Source organism: Oncorhynchus tshawytscha, unplaced genomic scaffold, assembly GCF_018296145.1.
Source record: "Oncorhynchus tshawytscha isolate Ot180627B unplaced genomic scaffold, Otsh_v2.0 Un_contig_65_pilon_pilon, whole genome shotgun sequence".
Classification (NCBI taxonomy): domain Eukaryota; kingdom Metazoa; phylum Chordata; class Actinopteri; order Salmoniformes; family Salmonidae; genus Oncorhynchus; species Oncorhynchus tshawytscha.
The window spans coordinates 269,062-282,347 of NW_024609760.1; positions in this window are offsets into that span (position 1 = coordinate 269,062).

The window sequence follows — 13,286 nt, forward strand, 5'->3', positions numbered from 1 at the left end:
ATATGTAGGCTATGAGAATAAGTAGGCTATAAGAATATGTAGGCTATAAGAATATGTAGGCTATGAGAATATGTAGGCTATAAGAATATGTAGGCTATGAGAATATGTAGGCTATGAGAATATGTAGCCTATTAGAATATGTAGGCTATGAGAATATGTAGGCTACGAGAATATGTAGGCTATAAGAATATGTAGGCTATAAGAATATGTAGGCTATAAGAATATGTAGGCTATGAGAATATGTAGGCTATGATAATATGTAGGCTATGAGAATATGTAGGCTATGATAATATGTAGGCTATGATAATATGTAGGCTATGATAATATGTAGGCTATGATAATATGTAGGCTATGATAATATGTAGGCTATGATAATATGTAGGCTATGAGAATATGCTGAAGGCTGTATTGGATACAGATGACTGAACGGATCACTTTTATGCCTGTGTCTGCAGGTATACAGACGAGGTATGTCCACAATGTCGAGCCCCTGGTATAATTAGTAAATACTATTTTTTTGTTGGATTCACAGACTTGACCCTCCCTACACCTCTGATGAATATAACAGGAAACCCGTTCCGTCATCATGCACGGGCAAAATCATTCTGGTTATGGACACGGAGAAGATAAACACTTTAACATCAACAAGCCAGAGGATAAATCCAATGGACTTGGGGCTCTGCTGGGAGACATAAACATCGACAACTAAAATGTTGTGTTATTGTTATGTATATTATTATTAATAAAATAATAGGAGGGGGGAGGGGGAGTTAAAAAATGAACCCCAAAAGGTCCTTCGAGGATCCATTAAAACGGGTTCTTTAAATAACTGTTTGTATTTATGTTATTTATCCTTGATTTAAACTAGGCAAGTCAGTTTAAGAACAAATTCTTATTTACAAAATGTCGGCCTACTTTTAAAGTGTCCTTCGAAGAATTTATAGAGGTTCCCTCATAGTTTCAGTTTGAAGGACCCCTAAAGGATACTCCAGGAACCGTTTATTTTCAGAGCGTACATTTTGTAGGCTACAATATGAGGAAATTATAGACCTAAAAATGCTTTCCAGGTTCACTGACGGACCCAAATGATTCTCTGTTCACTAGCTGGTGACTGTTCACTAGCTGGTGATGGCCGGTGCTCTGTTCACTAGCTGGTGATGGCCGGTGCTCTGTTCACTAGCTGGTGATGGCCGGTGCTCTGTTCACTAGCTGGTGATGGCCGGTGCTCTGTTCACTAGCTGGTGATGGCCGGTGCTCTGTTCACTAGCTGGTGATGGCCGGTGCTCTGTTCACTAGCTGGTGATGGCCGGTGCTCTGTTCACTAGCTGGTGATGGGCGGTGCTCTGTTCACTAGCTGGTGATGGCCGGTGCTCTGTTCACTAGCTGGTGATGGCCGGTGCTCTGTTCACTAGCTGGTGATGGCCGGTGCTCTGTTCACTAGCTGGTGATGGCCGGTGCTCTGTTCACTAGCTGGTGATGGCCGGTGCTCTGTTCACTAGCTGGTGATGGCCGGTGCTCTGTTCACTAGCTGGTGATGGCCGGTGCTCTGTTCACTAGCTGGTGATGGCCGGTGCTCTGTTCACTAGCTGGTGATGGCCGGTGCTCTGTTCACTAGCTGGTGATGGTGCTCTGTTCACTAGCTGGTGATGGCCGGTGCTCTGTTCACTAGCTGGTGATGGCGGTGCTCTGTTCACTAGCTGGTGATGGCCGGTGCTCTGTTCACTAGCTGGTGATGGCCGGTGCTCTGTTCACTAGCTGGTGATGACAGGTGCTCTGTTCACTAGCTGGTGATGGCCGGTGCTCTGTTCACTAGCTGGTGATGGCCGGTGCTCTGTTCACTAGCTGGTGATGGCCGGTGCTCTGTTCACTAGCTGGTGATGGCCGGTGCTCTGTTCACTAGCTGGTGATGGCCGGTGCTCTGTTCACTAGCTGGTGATGGCCGGTGCTCTGTTCACTAGCTGGTGATGGCCGGTGCTCTGTTCACTAGCTGGTGATGGCCGGTGCTCTGTTCACTAGCTGGTGATGGCCGGTGCTCTGTTCACTAGCTGGTGATGGCCGGTGCTCTGTTCACTAGCTGGTGATGGCCGGTGCTCTGTTCACTAGCTGGTGATGACAGGTGCTCTGTTCACTAGCTGGTGATGGCCGGTGCTCTGTTCACTAGCTGGTGATGGCCGGTGCTCTGTTCACTAGCTGGTGATGGCCGGTGCTCTGTTCACTAGCTGCTCTGTTCACTAGCTGGTGATGGCCGGTGCTCTGTTCACTAGCTGGTGATGGCCGGTGCTCTGTTCACTAGCTGGTGATGACAGGTGCTCTGTTCACTAGCTGGTGATGGGCGGTGCTCTGTTTACTAGCTGGTGATGGCGGTGCTCTGTTTACTAGCTGGTGATGGCGGGGCTCTGTTCACTAGCTGGTGATGGCCGGTGCTCTGTTCACTAGCTGGTGATGGCCGGTGCTCTGTTCACTAGCTGGTGATGGCCGGTGCTCTGTTTACTAGCTGGTGATGGCCGATGCTCTGTTTACTAGCTGGTGATGGCCGGTGCTCTGTTCACTAGCTGGTGATGGCCGGTGCTCTGTTCACTAGCTGGTGATGGCCGATGCTCTGGTGCCAAAAAAAACCTGTTCTCTCTCTTGTTTAACTTTGTAAAAAAATATATTTGGAAGTTGATTAAATGTTTTGGTAGCCTACAGCAGATAGAAACGAGTTGTGTCTTTTCAGCAGGAGTTATTTCCTTTCCAACCTGTGTTTTCTCACGATTATATCTGAAATATTGCAAAAAGGCCTGTTTTGTCTGCATGCTGTTTGTTCGCTGACAGATTTGCTGTGTGTTCCCGACTGTAAATTGAGTGTGAGAACGTTCTGGACCGTAGGCTATGCTTTATCATTTGGCTACAGCCACAGCTAGGATATATATATATATATAAAATTAGAAGAAGCCATTGCTCTTCTGTGGCTAAATTATAGACCTTATCTCGTTGTATTAGGCTATTCTGAATGATTTCTTTCTTCCTGAACAAACAGCAGTAATTCTATAATTTTGGAAAATGTCTTTCAATTTATCAGGGGTGCTGCGGCTCCTCCAGAACCCTGCGCACGGCTATGATTCTATAAATAAACTAAGTATTAAGTGCAACGCTGGAGAGATGAGAGTTGCAGGTTCACGTCTATCAGAGAAGAGAGCGGGAGAGAGATCATGATAAGTGAATACAGGCGTGCTTCTCACTCAACCACTGCCAGGTGTTGGTCTCAAACAGGTTCGTTACCATGGTAAGTGAATACAGGCGTGCTTCTCACACAACCACTGCCAGGTGTTGGTCTCAAACAGGTTCGTTACCATGGTAAGGGAATACAGGCGTGCGTCTCACACAACCACTGCCAGGTGTTGGTCTCAAACAGGTTCGTTACCATGGTAAGTGAATACAGGCGTGCGTCTCACACAACCACTGCCAGGTGTTGGTCTAAAACAGGTTCGTTACCATGGTAAGGGAATACAGGCGTGCGCCAGGTGTTGGTCTCAAACAGGTTCGTTACCATGGTAAGGGAGCAAAAATATTGTTATCAATTTACAGATCCTTTTGAAAACGAGATGATTACTTTGAGGATTAGGCCTACTTTTAAATTCAGAAAGGATGTTTTCTCAATGACATTCAAATCAGCGTTGAAAAAAAAGGCCAAGTTTAAGTTTGTTCCACCTGAGCAAGTCTGACCACCAATCAGAGACCACTATGATGACACACCAAATGATGACCACCAATCAGAGACCACTATGATGACACACCAAATGATGACCACCAATCAGAGACCACTATGATGACACATCAAAATGATGACCACCAATCAGAGACCACTATGACGACACACCAAATGATGACCACCAATCAGAGATCACTATGATGACACACCAAATGATAACCACCAATCAGAGACAACTATGATGACACACCAAATGATGACCACCAATCAGAGACCACTATGATGACACACCAAATGATGACCACCAATCAGAGACCACTATGATGACACATCAAAATGATGACCACCAATCAGAGACCACTATGATGACACATCAAAATGATGACCACCAATCAGAGACCACTATGATGACACATCAAAATGATGACCACCAATCAAAGACCACTATGACGACACACCAAATGATGACCACCAATCAAAGACCACTATGACGACACACCAAATGATGACCACCAATCAGAGAGACTATGATGACACATCAAAATGATGACCACCAATCAAAGACCACTATGACACACCAAATGATAACCACCAATCAGAGACCACTATGATGACACATCAAAATGATGACCACCAATCAGAGACCACTGTGATGACACACCAAAATGATGACCACCATTCAGAGACCACTATGATGACACATCAAAATGATGACCACCAATCAGAGACCACTATGATGACACATCGAAATGATGACCACCAATCAAAGACCACTATGACGACACACCAAATGATGACCACCAATCAAAGACCACTATGACGACACACCAAATTATGACCACCAATCAGAGACCACTATGATGACACATCAAAATGATGACCACCAATCAGAGACCACTATGATGACACATCAAAATGATGCCCACCAATCAGAGACCACTATGATGACACACCAAAATGATGACCACCAATCAGAGACCACTATGATGACACATCAAAATGATGACCACCAATCAGAGACCACTATGATGACACATCATAATGATGACCACCAATCAAAGACCACTATGACGACACACCAAATGATGACCACCAATCAAAGACCACTATGACGACACACCAAATGATGACCACCAATCAGAGACGACTATGATGAAACATCAAAATGATGACCACCAATCAAAGACCACTATGACGACACACCAAATGATAACCACCAATCAGAGACCACTATGATGACACATCAAAATGATGACCACCAATCAGAGACCACTGTGATGACACAACAAAATGATGACCACCATTCAGAGACCACTATGATGACACATCAAAATGATGACCACCAATCAGAGACCACTATGATGACACATCGAAATGATGACCACCAATCAAAGACCACTATGACGACACACCAAATGATGACCACCAATCAAAGACCACTATGACGACACACCAAATGATGACCACCAATCAGAGACCACTATGATGACACATCAAAATGATGACCACCAATCAAAGACCACTATGACGACACACCAAATGATGACCACCAATCAGAGACCACTATGATGACACATCAAAATGATGACCACCAATCAAAGACCACTATGACGACACACCAAATGATAGCCACCAATCAGAGACCACTATGATGACACATCAAAATGATGACCACCAATCAGAGACCACTATGATGACACACCAAAATGATGACCACCAATCAGAGACCACTATGATGACACATCAAAATGATGACCACCAATCAGAGACCACTATGATGACACATCAAAATGATGACCACCAATCAAAGACCACTATGATGACACATCAAAATGATGACCACCAATCAGAGACCACTATGATGACACATCAAAATGATGACCACCAATCAAAGACCACTATGACGACACACCAAATGATGACCACCAATCAAAGACCACTATGACGACACACCAAATGATGACCACCAATCAGAGACGACTATGATGACACATCAAAATGATGACCACCAATCAAAGACCACTATGACGACACACCAAATGATGACCACCAATCAAAGACCACTATGACGACACACCAAATGATAACCACCAATCAGAGACCACTATGATGACACATCAAAATGATGACCACCAATCAGAGACCACTATGATGACACACCAAAATGATGACCACCATTCAGAGACCACTATGATGACACATCAAAATGATGACCACCAATCAGAGACCACTATGATGACACATCGAAATGATGACCACCAATCAAAGACCACTATGACGACACACCAAATGATGACCACCAATCAAAGACCACTATGACGACACACCAAATGATGACCACCAATCAGAGACCACTATGATGACACATCAAAATGATGACTACCAATCAAAGACCACTATGACGACACACCAAATGATAACCACCAATCAGAGACCACTATGATGACACATCAAAATGATGACCACCAATCAGAGACCACTGTGATGACACACCAAAATGATGACCACCATTCAGAGACCACTATGATGACACATCAAAATGATGACCACCAATCAAAGACCACTATGACGACACACCAAATGATGACCACCAATCAAAGACCACTATGACGACACACCAAATGATGACCACCAATCAGAGACGACTATGATGACACATCAAAATGATGACCACCAATCAAAGACCACTATGACGACACACCAAATGATATGACCACCAATCACTGTGATGACCACAAAATGATGTGATTCAGAGACCACTATGATGACACATCAAAATGATGACCACCAATCAGAGACCACTATGATGACACATCAAAATGATGACCACCAATCAAAGACCACTATGACGACACACCAAATGATGACCACCAATCAAAGACCACTATGACGACACACCAAATGATTACCACCAATCAGAGACCACTATGATGACACATCAAAATGATGACCACCAATCAGAGACCACTATGATGACACACCAAAATGATGACCACCAATCAGAGACCACTATGATGACACATCAAAATGATGACCACCAATCAGAGACCACTATGATGACACATCAAAATGATGACCACCAATCAAAGACCACTATGATGACACACCAAATGATGACCACCAATCAAAGACCACTATGATGACACACCAAATGATGACCACCAATCAGAGACCACTATGATGACACATCAAAATGATGACCACCAATCAGAGACCCTATGATGACACATCAAAATGATGCCCACCAATCAAAGACCACTATGATGACACACCAAAATGATGACCACCAATCAGAGACCACTATGATGACACATCAAAATGATGACCACCAATCAAAGACCACTATGATGACACACCAAATGATGACCACCAATCAAAGACCACTATGATGACACACCAAATGATGACCACCAATCAGAGACCACTATGATGACACATCAAAATGATGACCACCAATCAAAGACCACTATGACGACACACCAAATGATAACCACCAATCAGAGACCACTATGATGACACATCAAAATGATGACCACCAATCAGAGACCACTATGATGACACACCAAAATGATGACCACCAATCAGAGACCACTATGATGACACACTCAAAATGATGACCACCAATCAGAGACCACTATGATGACACATCAAAATGATGACCACCAATCAAAGACCACTATGACGACACACCAAATGATGACCACCAATCAAAGACCACTATGATGACACACCAAATGATGACCACCAATCAGAGACCACTATGATGACACATCAAAATGATGACCACCAATCAAAGACCACTATGATGACACACCAAATGATGACCACCAATCAGAGACCACTATGATGACACATCAAAATGATGACCACCAATCAAAGACCACTATGATGACACACCAAATGATGACCACCAATCAGAGACCACTATGATGACACATCAAAATGATGACCACCAATCAGAGACCACTATGATGACACACCAAAATGATGACCACCAATCAGAGACCACTATGATGACACATCAAAATGATGACCACCAATCAGAGACCACTATGATGACACATCAAAATGATGACCACCAATCAAAGACCACTATGATGACACACCAAATGATGACCACAATCAAAGAAATGACACACCAAATGACCACCAATCAGAGACCACTATGATGACACATCAAAATGATGACCACCAATCAAAGACCACTATGATGACACACCAAATGATGACCACCAATCAAAGACCACTATGATGACACACCAAATGATGACCACCAATCAGAGACCACTATGATGACACATCAAAATGATGACCACCAATCAAAGACCACTATGACGACACACCAAATGATGACCACCAATCAAAGACCACTATGACGACACACCAAATGATGACCACCAATCAGAGACCACTATGATGACACATCAAAATGATGACCACCAATCAAAGACCACTATGACGACACACCAAATGATGACCACCAATCAGAGACCACTATGATGACACATCAAAATGATGACCACCAATCAAAGACCACTATGACGACACACCAAATGATAGCCACCAATCAGAGACCACTATGATGACACATCAAAATGATGACCACCAATCAGAGACCACTATGATGACACACCAAAATGATGACCACCAATCAGAGACCACTATGATGACACATCAAAATGATGACCACCAATCAGAGACCACTATGATGACACATCAAAATGATGACCACCAATCAAAGACCACTATGACGACACACCAAATGATGACCACCAATCAAAGACCACTATGACGACACACCAAATGATGACCACCAATCAGAGACGACTATGATGACACATCAAAATGATGACCACCAATCAAAGACCACTATGACGACACACCAAATGATAACCATCAATCAGAGACCACTATGATGACACATCAAAATGATGACCACCAATCAGAGACCACTATGATGACACACCAAAATGATGACCACCATTCAGAGACCACTATGATGACACATCAAAATGATGACCACCAATCAGAGACCACTATGATGACACATCAAAATGATGACCACCAATCAAAGACCACTATGACGACACACCAAATGATGACCACCAATCAGAGACCACTATGATGACACATCAAAATGATGACCACCAATCAAAGACCACTATGACGACACACCAAATGATAGCCACCAATCAGAGACCACTATGATGACACATCAAAATGATGACCACCAATCAGAGACCACTATGATGACACACCAAAATGATGACCACCAATCAGAGACCACTATGATGACACATCAAAATGATGACCACCAATCAAAGACCACTATGACGACACACCAAATGATGACCACCAATCAAAGACCACTATGACGACACACCAAATGATGACCACTAATCAGAGACCACTATGATGACACATCAAAATGATGACCACCAATCAAAGACCACTATGACGACACACCAAATGATAACCACCAATCAGAGACCACTATGATGACACATCAAAATGATGACCACCAATCAGAGACCACTATGATGACACATCAAAATGATGACCACCAATCAGAGACCACTATGATGACACACCAAAATGATGACCACCAATCAGAGACCACTATGATGACACATCAAAATGATGACCACCAATCAGAGACCACTATGACGACACACCAAATGATGACCACCAATCAAAGACCACTATGACGACACACCAAATGATGACCACCAATCAGAGACCACTATGATGACACATCTAAATGTATATTTGAACCCGATGAATGGTTTTAATTCAAGAAGTTTAAAAGCTGCCTGTCAATTATTGTTTTTGAAGACAGTGAAATAATGCTCTCTCATAACAGATGCACATCGCCGATCCCAGCCTGTGGAATAAAAGTAGGACTTTTTATTGCTCAATCTAATTCAAGCTGAATAGATAAATAGGCTACATCCATTTTTGGACTTATAAATTATATATATTAATGTAAAGACATAATTTATTTTTTATTTTTTACCCCTTTTTCATGGTATCCAATTGTTTTAGTAGCTACTATCTTGTCTCATCGCTACAACTCCCGTACGGGCTCTGGAGAGACGAAGTTTGAAAGTCATACCAAGCCCTCCCTGACCCAGACGACGCTAGGCCAATTGTGCGTCGGCCCACGGACCTCCCGGTCTCGGCCGGTTACGACAGAGCCTGGGTGCGAACCCAGAGTCTCTGATGGCAAAAATGGCAATATATGATGGCAATATAGAGTTTCAATGGGACCGGGTTCTATGGTCGGATGAGACCAATATAGAGTTTCAATGGGACCGGGTTCTATGGTCAGATGAGACCAATATAGAGTTTCAATGGGACCGGGTTCTATGGTCGGATGAGACCAATATAGAGCTTCAATGGGACCGGGTTCTATGGTCGGATGAGACCAATATAGAGTTTCAATGGGACTGGGTTCTATGGTCGAATGAGACCAATATAGAGTTTCAATGGGACCGGGTTCTATGTTCAGATGAGACCAATATAGAGTTTCAATGGGACTGGGTTCTATGGTCGGATGAGACCAATATAGAGTTTCAATGGGACCGGGTTCTATGTTCAGATGAGACCAACATAGAGTTTCAATGGGACTGGGTTCTATGGTCGGATGAGACCAACATAGAGTTTCAATGGGACCGGGTTCTATGTTCAGATGAGACCAACATAGAGTTTCAATGGGACTGGGTTCTATGGTCGGATGAGACCAATATAGAGTTTCAATGGGACCGGGTTCTATGTTCAGATGAGACCAACATAGAGTTTCAATGGGACTGGGTTCTATGGTCGGATGAGACCAACATAGAGTTTCAATGGGACCGGGTTCTATGGTCGAATGAGACCAATATAGAGTTTCAATGGGACCAGGTTCTATGGTCAGATGAGACCAATATAGAGTTTCAATGGGACCGGGTTCTATGTTCAGATGAGACCAACATAGAGTTTCAATGGGACCAGGTTCTATGGTCAGATGAGACCAACATAGAGTTTCAATGGGACCAGGTTCTATGGTCAGATGAGACCAACATAGAGTTTCAATGGGACCAGGTTCTATGGTCAGATGAGACCAACATAGAGTTTCAATGGGACTGGGTTCTATGGTCAGATGAGAACAACATAGAGTTTCAATGGGACTGGGTTCTATGGTCAGATGAGACCAACATAGAGTTTAAATGGGACCAGGTTCTAGTGGACCTGGGAATCTGAAGGATCTGGAGGGATTCTGTATGGAGGATTGGTCTCAGATCCCCTGCCATGTGTTCTCCAACCCGATTACTCATTATAGGAGAAGAATCAGAGCTGTTATCTTGGCAAAGGGAGGTTGCACAAAGTATTGAATGAAGGGGTGCCAATAATTGTGGCACACATACATTTGAGAAAAATATTTGTTTAATGATAAGGATTCATTTTTGTCTTACAATTATTTAACTTTAATTAAAGGTTATATTTTTGTAAATATTTGGAATGAAAGACCAAGACAACAAACAATGAAGAACAAACATTCACAGCTCATATTTACCAAGGGTGCCAATATTAATGGAGGGCTCTGTACATGTCACTGGGTGCCAATATTAATGGAGGGCTCTGTACATGTCACTGGGTGCCAATATTAATGGAGGGCTCTGTACATGTCACTGGGTGCCAATATTAATGGAGGGCTCTGTACATGTCACTGGGTGCCAATATTAGTGGAGGGCTCTGTACATGTCACTGGGTGCCAATATTAATGGAGGGCTCTGTGCATGTCACTGGGTGCCAATATTAATGGAGGGCTCTGTACATGTCACTGGGTGCCAATATTAATGGAGAGCACTGTGCATGTCACTGGGTGCCAATATTAGTGGAGGGCTCTGTACATGTCACTGGGTGCCAATATTAATGGAGAGCACTGTGCATGTCACTGGGTGCCAATATTAGTGGAGGGCTCTGTACATGTCACTGGGTGCCAATATTAGTGGAGAGCCTGTACATGTCACTGGGTGCCAATATTATGGAGGGCACTGTACATGTCACTGGGTGCCAATATTAGTGGAGGGCACTGTACATGTCACTGGGTGCCAATATTAATGGAGAGCACTGTACATGTCACTGGGTGCCAATATTATTGGAGGGCACTGTACATGTCACTGGGTGCCAATATTAATGGAGGGCACTGTACATGTCACTGGGTGCCAATATTAATGGAGGGCTCTGTACATATCACTGGGTGCCAATATTAGTGGAGAGCCCTGTACATGTCACTGGGTGCCAATATTAGTGGAGAGCCCTGTGCATGTCACTGGGTGCCAATATTAGTGGAGAGCCCTGTGCATGTCACTGGGTGCCAATATTAGTGGAGAGCCCTGTGCATGTCACTGGGTGCCAATATTAGTGGAGAGCCCTGTACATGTCACTGGGTGCCAATATTAGTGGAGAGCCCTGTGCATGTCACTGGGTGCCAATATTAATGGATACTGTACATGTGGAGAGCCCTGTGCATGTCACTGGAGGGCACTGTGCATGTCACTGGGTGCCAATATTAGTGGAGGGCCCTGTACATGTCACTGGGTGCCAATATTAATGGAGGGCACTGTACATGTCACTGGGTGCCAATATTAATGGAGGGCACTGTACATGTCACTGGGTGCCAATATTAATGGAGAGAACTGTACATGTCACTGGGTGCCAATATTAATGGAGGGCACTGTACATGTCACTGGGTGCCAATATTAATGGAGGGCACTGTACATGTCACTGGGTGCCAATATTAGTGGAGGGCTCTGTACATGTCACTGGGTGCCAATATTAGTGGAGGGCTCTGTACATGTCACTGGGTGCCAATATTAATGGAGGGCTCTGTACATGTCACTGGGTGCCAATATTAATGGAGGGCACTGTGCATGTCACTGGGTGCCAATATTAATGGAGAGCCCTGTACATGTCACTGGGTGCCAATATTAGTGGAGGGCACTGTACATGTCACTGGGTGCCAGTATTAGCGGAGGGCACTGTGCATGTCACTGGGTGCCAATATTAGTGGAGAGCCCTGTACATGTCACTGGGTGCCAATATTAGTGGAGAGCCCTGTGCATGTCACTGGGTGCCAATATTAATGGAGGGCACTGTACATGTCACTGGGTGCCAATATTAATGGAGGGCTCTGTGCATGTCACTGGGTGCCAATATTAGTGGAGGGCACTGTACATATCACTGGGTGCCAATATTAGTGGAGGGCACTGTGCCTGTCACTGGGTGCCAATATTAATGGAGGGCACTGTACATGTCACTGTTTCTCATGGAATTTATTCACACACACACACACACACACACACACACACACACACACACACACACACACACACACACACACACACTCCAGGTATCCCCAAAGCAATGCTATAGTCCTAGGACTAACATTCTAATGGCCATATGATGTGTTTGCCTGGACACCGAATGGAGTTTATCCTCTTGGTACTGTCGTTGAATGTGAAGACATGGAGTTTATCCTCTTGGTACTGTTGCCTGAATGTGAACACTTGGAGTTTATCCTCTTGGTACTGTCGCTGAATGTGAACACATG